This window comes from Dama dama, chromosome 8, assembly GCF_033118175.1.
Source record: "Dama dama isolate Ldn47 chromosome 8, ASM3311817v1, whole genome shotgun sequence".
Lineage (NCBI taxonomy): Eukaryota > Metazoa > Chordata > Mammalia > Artiodactyla > Cervidae > Dama > Dama dama.
Genome location: NC_083688.1, coordinates 7,628,955 through 7,643,230, shown reverse-complemented (window position 1 = coordinate 7,643,230; position 14,276 = coordinate 7,628,955). Strand labels below are relative to the sequence as shown.

Genomic DNA, 14,276 nt, shown 5'->3' with positions numbered 1-14,276 from the left:
CCGTCACGGGGTTCATGCTCTGACAACAAACTAACAGACCCAGCCTAGTGCCCTACTAAGGTCCCCATCCCGGCCCTGCGTTTCGAGCATCTCAGTTAGTCCTTCTAAGCCTCAGTTTCTTCATCTGCACAATGGAGATGATAAAAATATCATCTTGCTTTTCTTTAATCGACATACCTCATGCTTAAAGATAACTAAATTTGTCAACCTTGATTCCAGATTCACATTCTGCCACCTTTTCTCTCCAAGAGGGTTAGGTTTTCAAGAGACAGTTCATGCCAAGTGATTACAAATGATTAGCAAATGCCCAGCACACCGAAAGCTCTCAAAATTATGAATTGCTGTTATTATTACTATGAGCAGTGACATCATTTCTGGGGATTAGGGAGGAACATGGAGCTGCTTCTGTACAATAAATAAATCCTCTTTTGTCCTCTGGGCAAACCAGTTACCGTTAAGGTCTGAGACTGGAGAGAAGACCAACATAGGGCATCTACAGTTTCCACAAAAGAGGACGGAGTGGACTTGGCTCTTGAAAAAATTTTGGTTAAGAAATAGTGAGGAAGAGGGTAGGAGTTGGTGGGGAGGTGAGGAAATAAACCAAGTGATATTTTCCAGAAAGAACTACTAATACCACCACAGGCATTAGAAGTTTGGATAACTAGTCCCTTTTCTGCAGTTTCTTGCCTGTTCTTCTTCTTCTTCTTTTTTTTCTTAATTGCTGAAGGGCAATACAGGGAGGCGGTTAGGACTTCCTGGAATCTCAGTCTCACTTCTGCCGAACCTCAGGGCCTGCGTCTTTCCAGGACCCAGGAGACCCACTGCCCAGGGCTCACAAGACTTTTGGGGGCTCACAAAAAATGTTTCTTATTTCCTTCAAAATCAGAAGAAAACAGGAACTTTTAGGATGAAGAAAACGTTTAAATGTACCAATACAGTTATTAATATAACTTAATATTTTTTATGGAGGAAGGGGCCCATGAAGGCAAAATGTCGTCCCCAGTTAGCTCTGTGACCACCAGCCCTCTGTGAACCTCAGCAGGGAGCGAGGGAAAACTACTCACATCCTGGGCTGCCGTGGGTGGGAAAGGGCTGAGACATGTGGAGCATTTAGTGCTGTGTGGGCCCCGGCAAACCCTCAGCAAACAGGCATTAACTGTTAACCATTTCCCTCTGAGACCTGAAGGCTAAAACCTTAGGGATATCTGAAGGAGAGTTAGGGGATCAGGGATGGCAGCTGGGGGAACAAGTTGCACAACTGCATTTTAAATTTTTTATTCATTTATTTTTATTTATTTTTTGGCCATGTGGTGCAGCATGTGGGATCTTAGTTCCCCAACCAAGGATCAAACCCATGCCCCCTGCATTGGAAGCACAGTGACTTAACCACCGGACCGCCAGGGAAGTCCCACACTATTGCTTTTTATTGCACAGCAGACTGAAAGAGATGATCGCCGGTGAAGGAAGAGATGGAAGCTGCAGAAGGTCAGGCCCCCTGTGCTGGGGGCTCTGCAAGAACCAGACACACAGCAGGAAAAAGAGGTCTCTCTGAACTTCCGGCACAGGCCAGAGGCAGGTGTTAGTCCTGAAGAATGAGTGAGTGACTGAGTGAATGAATGAATGAATGATGAGTGAACTGTGGAAGAACTGAAACACCCTGACGCTCGTTGGCCTGAACAGCTGACTCAACAGGTCGCAAGACACAAACTTCTCTGAAGGGGAAGGGAAACTCATCTTTATAAGTGAGGGCCTTGGATAGCATCCTCTTTAATAAATTAGGAAACCGAGGCTCAGGGAGGTGATGTGGCTTGAACAAAATCCCACAGCTCGAAAACCAAGGCCTCCCTCCCTGCTCTGCGCCCCATCCTCCCCTGCTGGCTGAGGCTGCCCTGGCCATCCAGGGTCTGCACGGATGCCTGACATGCCAGGAGCTTCCAACACCGCCCCCTCCACCTCTTCGAGCCGCCCACTGGGTACCATGGACCTGGCAGCCCTGCTGAGGGCCCCAACTGCTCAGGAGTGTCCGGCCCAGGCAGGGGGCCCCTCACCACAGGCCTGGCTGAAGAACAGGCCTCTCCTGTCTTTAGAGATCGGCACACCCCCTTTTCCTTCCTTAGGCCAAGCTGCAGCCACCACCCCCGGGAGCTTCAAACCACAGGAGAGGTTCCAGCCCAGCTGCCACGCTCTGGCCCTACCCCTCAACTGTACTGACACCCAGCCCTGCTGAGGAATCCACGGAGACTTGCTGACTGGTAGGCTCTGGCCTTGGCTCAGTCCCCTTTCTCTCTTCCTGCCTCCTCCTGCCCACGGAGGACCTATCGTCCTGATGAGGAACTCCTCTGAAAGAAGATAAAGAGGGATCCACCCTGCCAGATCCCGAAGCAAAGAGTGGGATGTCAGAAACCCAGATGCAATGGCTGCATCAGGAGGCCGGATGGATGGAGGTGCAGAAACCGATAGGGCAGCGTGCTCCATGCTTGGAGGTGGTCCAGGAGAAACAACCCACCGCTGATTCTGGGCTGCCTGCAGAGGCCCTGGCGTGGCGGCCTGCAGGGTACACCCCAGCACAGGCACTGCTTGGCCAGCAACACCTGGCCCAGGTTGGAGAGGTTCCTGCTTTGGATTATTTTTCTCCAATATCAAACATATATCTTTTAAAAAGTAAATTGAATGTATATGATTTGGGGTCTTTACTTTCAACATATATGAGGTTTTGTTTTGTTTTCAATTAAAAAGGTTTACTGGGCAGCTTAAAATCCACTTTACCTTTCTTTTTATAACCTTCCATTCTACTTTATTGGAAGACTGGAAAGTAAAGGGAAGTGTTGTAGCTATTCATATTCCCAGAGAACCTCCCAGCCCATGGCAGTGACAAAGCACTCAGATAAGGGGACTTGAGGTCTCTCCTAACAGTTCTTCACTGCGTGTATCTCATCCTTTTTGGACTCCAGCGTCCTCACCTGAAGGAGCCCTCTGTTGCCTTTAAGGGTTCCTGTAGCACCTACTTCTACTTTATTGACTATGCCAAAGCCTTTGACCGTGTGGATCACAACAAACTGTGGAAAATTCTTCAAGAGATGGGAATGCCAGACCACCTGACCTGCCTCCTGAGAAATCTGTATGCAGGTCAATAAGCAACAGTTAGAACTGGACATGGAACAACAGATTGGTTCCAAATAGGAAAAGGAGTATGTCAAGGCTGTATATTGTCACCCTGCTTGTTTAACTTAGATGCAGAGTCCATCATGAGAAACGCTGGGCTGGAAGAAGCACAAGTTGGAATCAAGATTGCCAGGAGAACTATCAATAACCTCAGATATGCAGATGACACCACCCTTATAGCAGAAAGCAAAGAAGAACTAAAGAGCCTCTTGATGAAAGTGAAAGAGGAGAGTGAAAAAGTTGGCCTAAACCGCAACATTCAGAAAACTAAGATCATCGCATCTGGTCCCATCACTTCATGGCAAATAGATGGGGAAACAGTGGAAACGGTGACAGACTTTATCTTTTTGGGCTCCAAAATCACTGCAGATGGTGATTGCAGCCATGAACTTAAAAGACACTTGCTCCTTGGAAGAAAAGTTATGACCAACCTAGATAGCATATTAAAAAGCAGAGACATTACTTTGGCAACAAAGGTCTGTCTGGTCAAAGCTATAGTTTTTCCAGTAGTCATGTATGGATGTGAAAGCTGGACTATAAAGAAAGCTGAGCGCTGAAGAACTGATGCTTTTGAACTGTGGTATTAGAGAAGACTCTTGAGAGCCCCCTGGACTGCAAGGAGATCCAACCAGTTCATCCTAAAGGAAATCAGTCCTGAATATTCATGGAAAGGACTGATGCTGAAACTGAAACTCAAATACTTTGGCCACCTGATGTGAAGAACTGACTCTTTTGAAAAGGCCTTGATGCTGGGAAAGATTGAAGGTGGGAGGAGAAGGGGACGACAGAGGATGAGACGGTTGGATGGCATCACCGACTCAATGGACATGAGTTTGAATACACTCTGGGAGTTGGTGATGGACAGAGAGGCCTGGCGTGCTGCAGTCCCTGGGGTCACACAGAGTCGGACACGACTGAGTGACTGAACTGAACTGTAGCTCCTATCCCCTGTGATCCTGCAGGACAGGGATCAGACTGGATGTTTCTCTCCTCCTCTCAGAGCCTAGGGGGTCTCTAGGGGGCTGACTGTCAGGCTGGGAGAAGCAGCACAGTGTCCAGGCCTGTCCCTGAGGTGTAAATTCTACCAGCAGGGGATTCTTCCTTGAGAAAAGACCCTGATGGTGGCAGGAGAGAGGGCAGAGGCTCAGAACGTGTGATTGGGGACATGCCTTTCAAGCTAGGGGGTGGGGATTGGATGGGAGACGAGGGTGGCAGTGGGGGGCAGAACTTGGGGTGTCTACTTCACTTCGGTAAAGAGATGCTCTCCCTGGAGCATCAAAGATCTCCTCTCGGAGCCAAGAGCCCCAGTCCTCAGCCTGGGTTCATGTATTCCACAGACATTCACTGAATGCCTGCTAAGTGCGGGGCACTATGGTAGGTGGGGATATGGTGAGAAAGAAGGCAGGCTTACTCCCTGAGTCTACAAGTCAGTGGGAAACACAGATATCAAATGATTATGAGCAATTATGGAAAGCGCTAAGAGGAAACGCTTTGAACTTGGCTCTTTAGAGAGATACAGTGCCTCCCCATGTCCTCTTGATGGGTTTTCCCAAATCTCTCACCTCCACTTCAGATCTCTGCTTTCCTAGTCACCGCAGGGAGATGGGACCATCAACAGGCTGCCTGCCAGGATGTCAGACAGGCTGTAGGCTCCCCACCTGGCTAAGAGTGGTTCCACCTCAAGGACACAGCTCCCTCCTGGCCTGAGGCGGCAGAGGCCACGGTCCACAGGAGGAGACGAAGGACATGAGAACCGGCTGCAGGGATGAGCTTTGATTCCACGAGAGCAGATTTCCCCAGAGACCCAGCATGATCCCCTGGCCCGGCTCCCCATGAGCCTGGCTCAGCACACATGCCGGCGGGTCGCCCACCTGGCCCCACACTGCCCCCTTCAGCTGCCTCACCAGCAGCCAGGAGATAGCAGGAAGAGGTGAGGGAGGTCCCACTGCCATGAAGGGGCCACGGGAGCCCCCTTCCCGTTTCATCTTCCCTTCTCACCAGGCACCCGCAGCCCTTTGCTGTCTCTTGGCACCCCTGACCCCTGCGGCTTGGGGATGGACACTTAGAGGATGTGAGAAAGGCAGCTGACCGACCCAGATTCCAGCTGCTCCATGTACTTCCATGTGGCCGCTAGGTCAGGATCCCAGGATTCTGTGTGCCTTCCCCTACTCTGCGCTCTGCTGAGCTTATCATGTTGCTCCCCTGCCCCCTCAAGAAGGGGTGCCCCAAATCTGTTGCTTTGGGCTTATTCTTAATCTGTTACACTGTTGCATCCACCTAGACCACTGTCTCCTATCCATACCCATCTGTTAGGGTCTGGCCATCTCTAAATTCACTATTTATTGACTACTTGCCACACGCCAACTGTGGTACTACATACTCACTCATCGTTCATTCATTCAACAAATGTGCGGCGAGACCTACTGTTTTTGTTGTTGTTTAGTCTCTAAGTCGTGTCCGGCTCTTTTGTGACCCCAGGGACTGGAGCCCACTAGGCTCCTCAGTCCACACGGCACCAATAATGGTGAACCAAAGAGACATAGACCCCTGTCCCCAAGGAGCTACAATCTGGTGGAAATTAATAGCTCATTTTTATTGAGTGCCTATAACATAAAGACCTTGTCCTAAGCACTTTATATGGACTATCTGACAATCTGTCAAAGAAATTGCCTTGTTTATGGAGTAACGCAAACCACAGAGAAATGGAAAGTCCTGCCCAAGACTAAGTTATCGGCCGCCTAAGGGGCAAAGCAGGGATTCCAACGCCCAGGCTGACTGATTCCAAAGCTCTTTAGCACTAGGCTTTCTTTATTGGTCGTTCTTTCATCACTCAGTCGTGTCTGACTCTTTGTGACCCCATGGACTGTAGCCTGCCAGGCTCCTCCGTCTATGGGGCTTCCCTGGCAATCTTCTCCAGGGGAATCTTCCCCAGCCAGGGATTGAACATGTGTTTGACCCAGCAGCTCCCGCACTGGCAGGCGGATTCTTTACCACTAGCGCTACCTGGGAAGATACTCAGTCCCACGATACCTGGGAAAATAACCCTCCTGGCCCTCCTCCCAGACTAGAGAGATTCCTAGATCCTTCGAAGCCCGCCTAGTATATGACACACCCTTGTGCTCCTCCTGACAGGTACCCAGACCACAGAACGTGTCCGCCTCCTTTCTCCCGAGCTGCTGAGCTGGCTGATCTGAACTAGAACCCTGGGTTCTTCCTCCTGGCTGTGGGTTTTCACTGCAGATCTTCCTCCAAAAGGGGCCTCCGCACAGACGCCCATTTCACAGATGAAGCCAACAGAGGTCCTAAGTGGTTTAAAAATCTCTTCTACCTCCTGGCTGGCCGGGTCTCTTTTCTCCTGGGAGTCTCGGTCCCTCCGCCCGAGGCTTAGTGAGGGAGGTGGGTCAAGGAAACAACTCGCCAGCCGGATGCTCGGAATAACACGCCCCAAATGCAGGCTTCTCCGCGAGGGTCGAGCTTGCGACGCGTGTCCCATCCCCATTTCCAAAGCCCGAAAAAGACAACCGACCTCCCTCTCCACTCGGATCACAGACCACCGCCCTCCGGGCGCAGACCCCAGGCACTTCCCCCAACGAAGGGGGATGGGTGGGACCTGGGGACCCCTCACCTTCCCTCTCCCGGCTCCCCTCCGAGGATCGCGGCCGGCAGGTGGACTGTGACCCGTCGCGCCCGAGCCGGACCACCCGTGCCCCCGGAGCCTCGGGGTCCCCCGCTTCCCGCGCCTCCTACCTGTTCGGGGGAGCCCCGCGCACCGGCCGCCGCCCCAATCTGCCTCCCGCCAGCGCCGCAGAAGCCGCCCCGGCTCCGGCCGCCCCGGGATCCCGCCCCCGGCCCCGCCCCATCGCGCGCAGGTGATCCCGGGAGGGGCCCCGTTGCCCCCTCGGTCCCAGCCTTGGGGGCCGCCCCAGGGACTCCAGGCTCGGGGCACTGGTTGGGCGGCGATTCCCCGCCGCGTCCTCGCGCTTCTCCTGGCTCAGGTCCTTCTTGGGGATCCAGTTCGCCCACCCCCAGCCCCTCGGTCCACCAAGGCCACTTCAGCCAGGGCCGAAAGGGAGAAGGAGCTTTAAATACGCCAGGCTAGCTAGATGTGAACTGCAGGGAGTTTGTTAGGTGTCTTTTTTTTTTTTTTTTTAAATAATATTTGTAGCCTTAAAATTTTTTTATTGGAGTATAGTTGATTTACAAAGTTGTGTTAGTTTTACTTATATAGCCAAGTGAATCAATCAATTACACAAATAGTTATATCCACCCTTTATTTAGATTCTTTTGGAATACAGGCCATTAGAGAGTATTGAGTAGCATTCCCTATTGTATACAATAGATTCTCATTAGTCATTTACTTTCTATACTAATGTCATCTATTTTATATACAGTAGTGTGTATATATCAATTCCGATCTCCCAGTTTATCCCTCCCCACTCCCCCATCCCCTGGTAACCATAAATTTTTCTCTAGGTCTGTGACTCTACTTCAGGTAAATACGTTCATTTGTACCCTTTTTTTAGATTACACATTAAGCTGAATCACATGATATTTGTCTTTCTGAGTCTGACTTGCTTCACTCAGTATGACAATCTCTAGGCCCATCCATGTTGCTGCAAATGGCATTAAATTTTTTTTTTTTTAATGGCTGAGCAGTATATGAACCATGTCTTTATCCATTCCTCTGTTACGGACATTTAGGTTGCTTCCAAGTCCTGGCTATTGTAAATAGTGCTATAATGAACACTAGGGTGCAGGAACCTTTTCGAAGTATGATTTTCTCTGAGTTTATGCTTAAAAGTGCGATTGCTAGATCATATGGTAGTTCTGTTTTTAGTTTTTTAAGGAACCTCCGTACTATTCTCTGTAGTGGCTGTCTCTGTATAGCTGTCTTTAAAGTTGGATTGTGTGGGGAATTCCCTGGCGGTCCAGTGGTTAGGACTCCACGCTTCCACTGCAAGGAGCATGTGTTCCATTCCTGGTCTGGGAACTGAGATCTCCAAGCTGCATGGTGAGGCCAAATAAGTAAATGAATTGGGATTATGCTAATCGGACTGAAGGGTTTGAGGGAGGTTGGGGTCTGGCCAATCACAGAATGTTACAGGGGAGGTTTGCCAGCTGATGAGTGTCAAAAGCTCTGCCCTATAGAATCTGGCGGTCCCCTATGTCAGGCTGGTTTGTGGCTGGATCCGTGAAGCCTAGCATTCTATTATGGACACACAATGGGCCCTCAATCAATATTTATAGAAAAGGAGAAGAGATCTTAGGGGATTCCCCATTTACAAACAGGAAACTGAGGCCCAGGAAGCAGAGGTGAGTTGCCCACAGTCATGCAGCAGGGGAATGACAGAACCAGGAGTACAATCAGATTTCCCCACTGTGTTTTCAAATTATTTCTAGGAAGTGTTTGGTTTGGGGCCTATTGCTTTGCCACTGGTGCCTATGAGATGCTGTCAAAGCCTTAATAACTTCCTCCCAAGTTGACTGAGGACTAAGAGAGAACCACTGTGTTTTCATAGGAAACTCTGGTGATGTTTATTAACAAGGATTGGTTAAGAAGTGAAATTCTGTGAATCACTATATTGTACACCTGTAACTTATATTGATACATCAACTACACTTCAATAAAAAAAGAAGTGTAATTCTATCATTCTACTTTTTTATTTTTTAAGCGAAAGCAGGTTTATTGAGACAGAGACACTTTCCATAGGCAGGATGCTATTCATCTCAGAAGGCAAGAGTTGCCCCAGGACATGGGAAGTCAGAGCAGCCTGTGTTTCTGCTTCTTCACCAAATACTTGAAATATGGTCTTTGGCTTCAGAGAGCTCCTCTGTGATGGGAGAGGCAGACTGTCTTCACAGCAGGGGCTTGAAGGAAGGCAGAAGGCGGGGAGAGTCCACTGAGAGATCACTCTGGCCTTGAGAACTGAGATCTATGAGGCCACCTCAAGATGCTTCCAGAAGCTCTTGCTGGGTTGTGCAGGGGGTCAAGAGCTCTAAAGTCAGATGGTCTCAAGTTCCAATCCTGACTCCATTGCTTGCTAATTGCAAGGCAGGAGCAGTTTTTGCTTTTGTTTTTTTTTAAATAAAACCTCTCGAGACTCAGTTTCTTTCAGTTGAATGAAGATAATATACTTACCCCAGTATACTTGTGGTGAGAATTAAAAATGAGATAATGCTTACAAAACGCTAGATAAATGGAAGAATTTTTATGCTAGGTGGTAGGGGCTGGGGTGGTGGACATACTGACCCAAGGGGACCTTAGCATCTCTGGTAGGGTCTCCTCTGACCTGAAGGTCAGTGACCTTCAGCCTTCTGTCATCCCTGGCTCTACCCCACCTTCTGCTTCTCCCTTAACCCAGGCCTACCAAGTCATAGGACACTTGCCATGTCAGAATGGCTTTGCACACACCTGCCATGAGGGATCTGGGGATAAAACTCTGAAACTCAGCAGGACCCTGCAAAGCCTTGCCTGGCACAAGACCCTCTGTGTCCCTGACTTCTTATTTGGCCTTCTCCAGTTCCAAAGAGTAAATTCAAGCAGTCAGTGATTAGAAAATAGAGTCAAGGACTCCTGCTTCCTCTTGAAGACATGTAGTGATAATCTGACACATATCCTTGCATTGTCCTGCAGAAACTAAGCTGCCCCCACTCACTGGAGAATGGTGACTACATGTTGACCATAAGGACACAGACTCCAGACTGGTTGGAACAGGAAGGTGGATGCTTGAGATTCAAAAACCACCTCCCTGTTACCTCACCTCCAGCCAATCAGAAGAATGTCCATAAGCTGATCATGTACCCTGCTGACCTATCCCTAATGCTATAATACTTTTAAAACTCTTGCCTAAAGGCCAGGGGAGTTCAGGTCTTTTGAATCCTAGCTGCCCGTTCTCCTTGCTTGATGCCCTGCAATAAATGCTGTACTTTCCCTCGGCACAACCCAGTGTCCATAGATTGGCTATGCTGGTGGCACGTGAGCAGACTCAAGTTCAGTCTGGCAACAACTCTTCCTCTGACCAGCCTCCCTCATAAGGAGTTGACCAGGGTCAGACACACAAGCCAAGCTCAGTGAGGCAGAGGCATAAAAAGGCTCTCGTTAAACTACTTCTCTCAGTTTATTTATTACGTCCTCCTGTTCACTACAGGCCAGGTACTCCACAAGGTGAGGCAGCATCAGTGGGGGCCCTGCCCCATCGTAGACTTCACCTTCCGGGGGGCTATGGGGACAGCTGACGTGTAAGCACAAAAGATGGTAACACAAGAGAAGGACAGTCTGTGAAAAGTTCCCTGAAGGACATAACATGCTGTTTTTGATTGTTAGCGGTGGGAGAGCAGGAGCTCCTTCAGAAACAGAGGGAAGGGTGAGTACCATCTGCTGGGAGATGGAAAGGACAAGCAGGTAGGTGTAGGAGGAGCTGTGGCTGGGGGAGTGTTCTGGAGGCAAGGAAAGCCTACCAGGTCAGTGTGGTTGACTGGAGTGGGGGCGGAGGGCAGAGTGGACAGGATGAGATCAGAGGCAGGCCGAGGTCAGATCTTCGAAGGTCTTGAAAGTGAAAGTGAAAGTTGCTCAGTCATGTCTGACTCTTTGAGACCCCATGTACTGTACAGTCCATGGAATTCTCCAGGCTAGAATACTGGAGTGGGTAGCCTTTCCCTTCTCCAGGGGATCTTCCCAACCCAGAGATCGAACCCAGGTCCCCCGCATTGCAGATTTCATTCCACGAACCATGAAACCCAGGGGATGGGGAGTTAAGAAAGGCAGTGGCCTGATCTAACCTGTTTGTTTTTTATTTTTTGCCTCTGCTGGGTCTTCATTGTGGTGCACAGGCTTCTCTAATTGTGGTGTGTGGGCTAACTGCCCCATGGGATCTAAGTTCCCCGGCCAGGGATCAAACCCATGTCCCCTGAATTGGAAGGCAGATTCTTAACCACTGGATCATCAGGGAAGTCCCTAACCTATTTTTTTAATAGATCACCCTGGCTGGCTGAGAAGAATGGATCAAGGGAGCACAGGTAGGAGGGTGGTGTGGAACAGGGGGCGTCAGTGGAAGAGGAAAGAAGTGGTCAGATTTGAGATATAATCTGCAGGATAGGCAGACAGGAATTTCTGACAGAGAGGAAGGTTCTAAGAAGGCCACGTAGTCATCTATCTGCTGCCAAGTCAATTCATGCCCTGAACAGTGGGCATGACCAGAATCAGTTCCATGACCAGAATCACTGCCCCTCCTTCCGCTGAGCTGGATGCAACTTCAGGTCGTCCCTGGATCTTACGCCACAGAGCCTGGAGAGGTGGAGATACATGCCCAGGTAAAGGCAGAGGCCTCCTAGCTCCCAGTCCAGAACCTGCCTGACCCACTGGCCAGGATTTATTCCTTGGGCAAACCACAAACAGGTCATCCAAGGTGCCACACCAGGCAAAGGGATTATCAAGTGATACTCTGCGTGTGAAGACTAGAATGATCACAGTCCCAAATGGGAAGAGAATGTTAAGCCAACTGTGCCTCATAATAGATGCACCAGATGTAAAAGACTCAGGTGTTTCTAGCTGTGGAGACATGCGAGTGTGAAATTGTGATTTAGAATAAGAAATATATGTTTTAGTAGTTGCCCACGGTTTTTGGCTCACATCTCCCCAAACCTTGTGATTCTTGAGTGATTAGAGTAATAGTAGCATCTTTCATTGTAATAATTGGTTTTTGTCCTCAATTCCTAAAATAGCTTCAGAGTGAAATGAGTGTCATCTGTGATTCATGACAAACCCCTCTCAACCATAGCCGAGTTTATGTTGATCAGGTGGTTTTAGGAAGGCCTCCAAGTAGCCTAAGGATGAGAGCTAGTTGCTGGACCAGCTGAATGATTAGAAGGTTAGAATTTTTTTTAAAATATTTATCTTATGTATTTACTTATTTGGCTGCACTGAGTCCTAGTTGTGGCATGCAGGATCTTTGATCTTCGTTGCACCATGCGAGATCTTTAGTTACAGCATGCAAAACTCCTAGTTGCGACATGTGGGATCTAGTTCCCTGACCAGGGATCAAACGGGGGACCCTGCATGGGGAGCGTGAAATTTTAGCCACTGGACCACCAGGGAAGTCCCGAAGTGTTGAAAATTTTAGTGTCCCCTTCCCCCCACACACATCCAGGGAGGGGAGAGGGGCTGGAGATTGAATCAGTCTTCAGTGGCCAAGATTTAATCAATTGTGTTTAGATAATGAACCCTCCATAAAAAACCCAAAAGGAAGCTCAGAGAGATTTCCCAGTGGGCGAAGACGACTATGTTCACATGCTGGGAGGGTGGCGCACCCCAGGCTCCATGGAGACAGAAGCTTCTGTGGTCAGGACCCTTCTGAACCTCGCCTTATATATCTATACATATGGCTATTCGTTCATACCCTTTAATATCCTTTCTAATAATTTAGTAACCTAGTAAGTAAAAAGTTTGCCCGAGTTCTGTGAGCCACTGTATCAGATCAATCAAGCCCATGGAGAGGGTCCTGGGAACCTCTGATTTACACCAGGTCATCAGAAGCACAGGTAATAACCTGGACCATTAATTAGCATCTGCAGTGAGACTCAGTCTTGTAGGACTGAGCCCTTAACCTGTGGGATCAGATGCTATCTCCAGGGAGACAGTGTCAGAACTGAGTTAAATTGTAGGGCATTTGCTGGTGTCACACAACTGCTTGATGTAAGAAAACTACCTACCCCTCCCCCGCCCCCTTCCCCAGAACACATTTGCTGGCCAGAAGTGTCAGAAGTAAAGCTGCATATTGAGAGCAGAGAAGATCTGAGTATGTTTTTGCATGAGTGTAGAAACAGAAAATAAAAACAGCACGTGTATGTATACAAAATGTATGTCCATGTACTGATGAAGATTTGAAGAGTTTGGCAGAATGTAAATAAAATGTGGGGATTTTCCGTGTTCTTTTTTTCCCTGTAGAGAAGATGGTGTTTATGTTAAACAGTTTTCTAAGTCAGTGAAAATGGCTCATGAAATTACCCAACAAACCACCCCTGTTTCAGATGTACCATATGGATCCTTAGGCGCTGGGAGATTTAAAAAGAACAAAAAACTGCTCTTTCCACATAGAAGGTATTCAAATGCACCGAGATAACCTCCGTTTTCTTGTTAGCAGAGGGTGTTGCTGCAAACCAGCCTTTGAGCACCTGGGTTTTTATCTCCTGGCTGGAACTGTGCAGTCTCTCACTTCTGCCCTCAAAGCCTTAATCTGCTATTTATGGCTTTTGAGATGGTTGCTCGGGAAACAAGACAAATGTCACAGAGGATTAGAATGCAATTTCCAGGGGAGACAAAGCACAGAGATTCATGAATCCAGAGACATCCAAGTCCACACTGATTCAGCCAGCACACAAAAAAGAAGAAGCAAACCTACCCAGGCCAGTTGATTCTGAAATCAATGCCTTGCCTCTCAGCCAAAGGGATGAAGACAGCAACAAAGGCCAAAAGGCTCAGAAGCCATGATTCTTAACCATCTACAGTGCACACTGTGTGATTGTCCACGTGACTGTTGCCCATATAAATAGTACTCTTTGGGGACTTCCCTGGTGGCCCAGTGGTAAAGAATCTGCCTTGCAATGCAGGAGGCATGGGTTCAATCCTTGGTCTGGGAACTAAAATCCCACATTTGTTGTTGTTCAGTTGCTAAATCATGTCTGACTCTTTGCAACCCTATGAACTACAGCATGTCAGGCTCCCTTGTCCTTCATTATTTCCTGAAGTTTGCTCAAACTCATGTCCATTGAGTCAGTGATGCCATCCAACCATCCCATCCTCTGTTGTCCCCTTCTCCTGCCCTCAAATTTTTAAGCATCAAGGTCTTTTCAAATGTGTTGGCTCTTGGCATCAGATGGAGCTTGAGCTTCTGCATCAGTCCTGCCAATCAATATTCAGGCTTGATTTCCTTTAGGATTGACTGGTTTGATCTCCTTACTGTCCAAGGGACTCTCAAGAGTCTTCTCCAGCACCACATTTCAAAGGCATAAATTCTTTGGCGCTCAGCCTTTATGGTCCAACTCTCACATTCATACATGACTACTGGAAAAACCATAGCTTTGACTATATGGATTTTTGTTGGCAAAGTAATGTTTCT

The 14,276-nt window shown here is 48.6% G+C and overlaps 1 protein-coding gene across 2 annotated transcripts in view; it reads right to left on the bottom strand.

The window, feature by feature from the left end:
* The window catches only part of RCAN3 (RCAN family member 3), a 108,494-nt gene that overhangs the window by 39,543 nt on the left and 54,675 nt on the right, over nucleotides 1–14,276 (bottom strand). Inside the window, exon 1 of one of the 2 annotated variants that reach the window (XM_061148218.1) lies at nucleotides 6,910–6,987. The exons of the other annotated variant lie outside the window; for it this stretch is intronic. The gene's annotated coding sequence lies outside the window, so the exon portion shown is untranslated. Of the gene's footprint in view, nucleotides 1–6,909; nucleotides 6,988–14,276 lie in introns of those variants that run through there. 2 annotated transcript variants of the gene reach the window in all.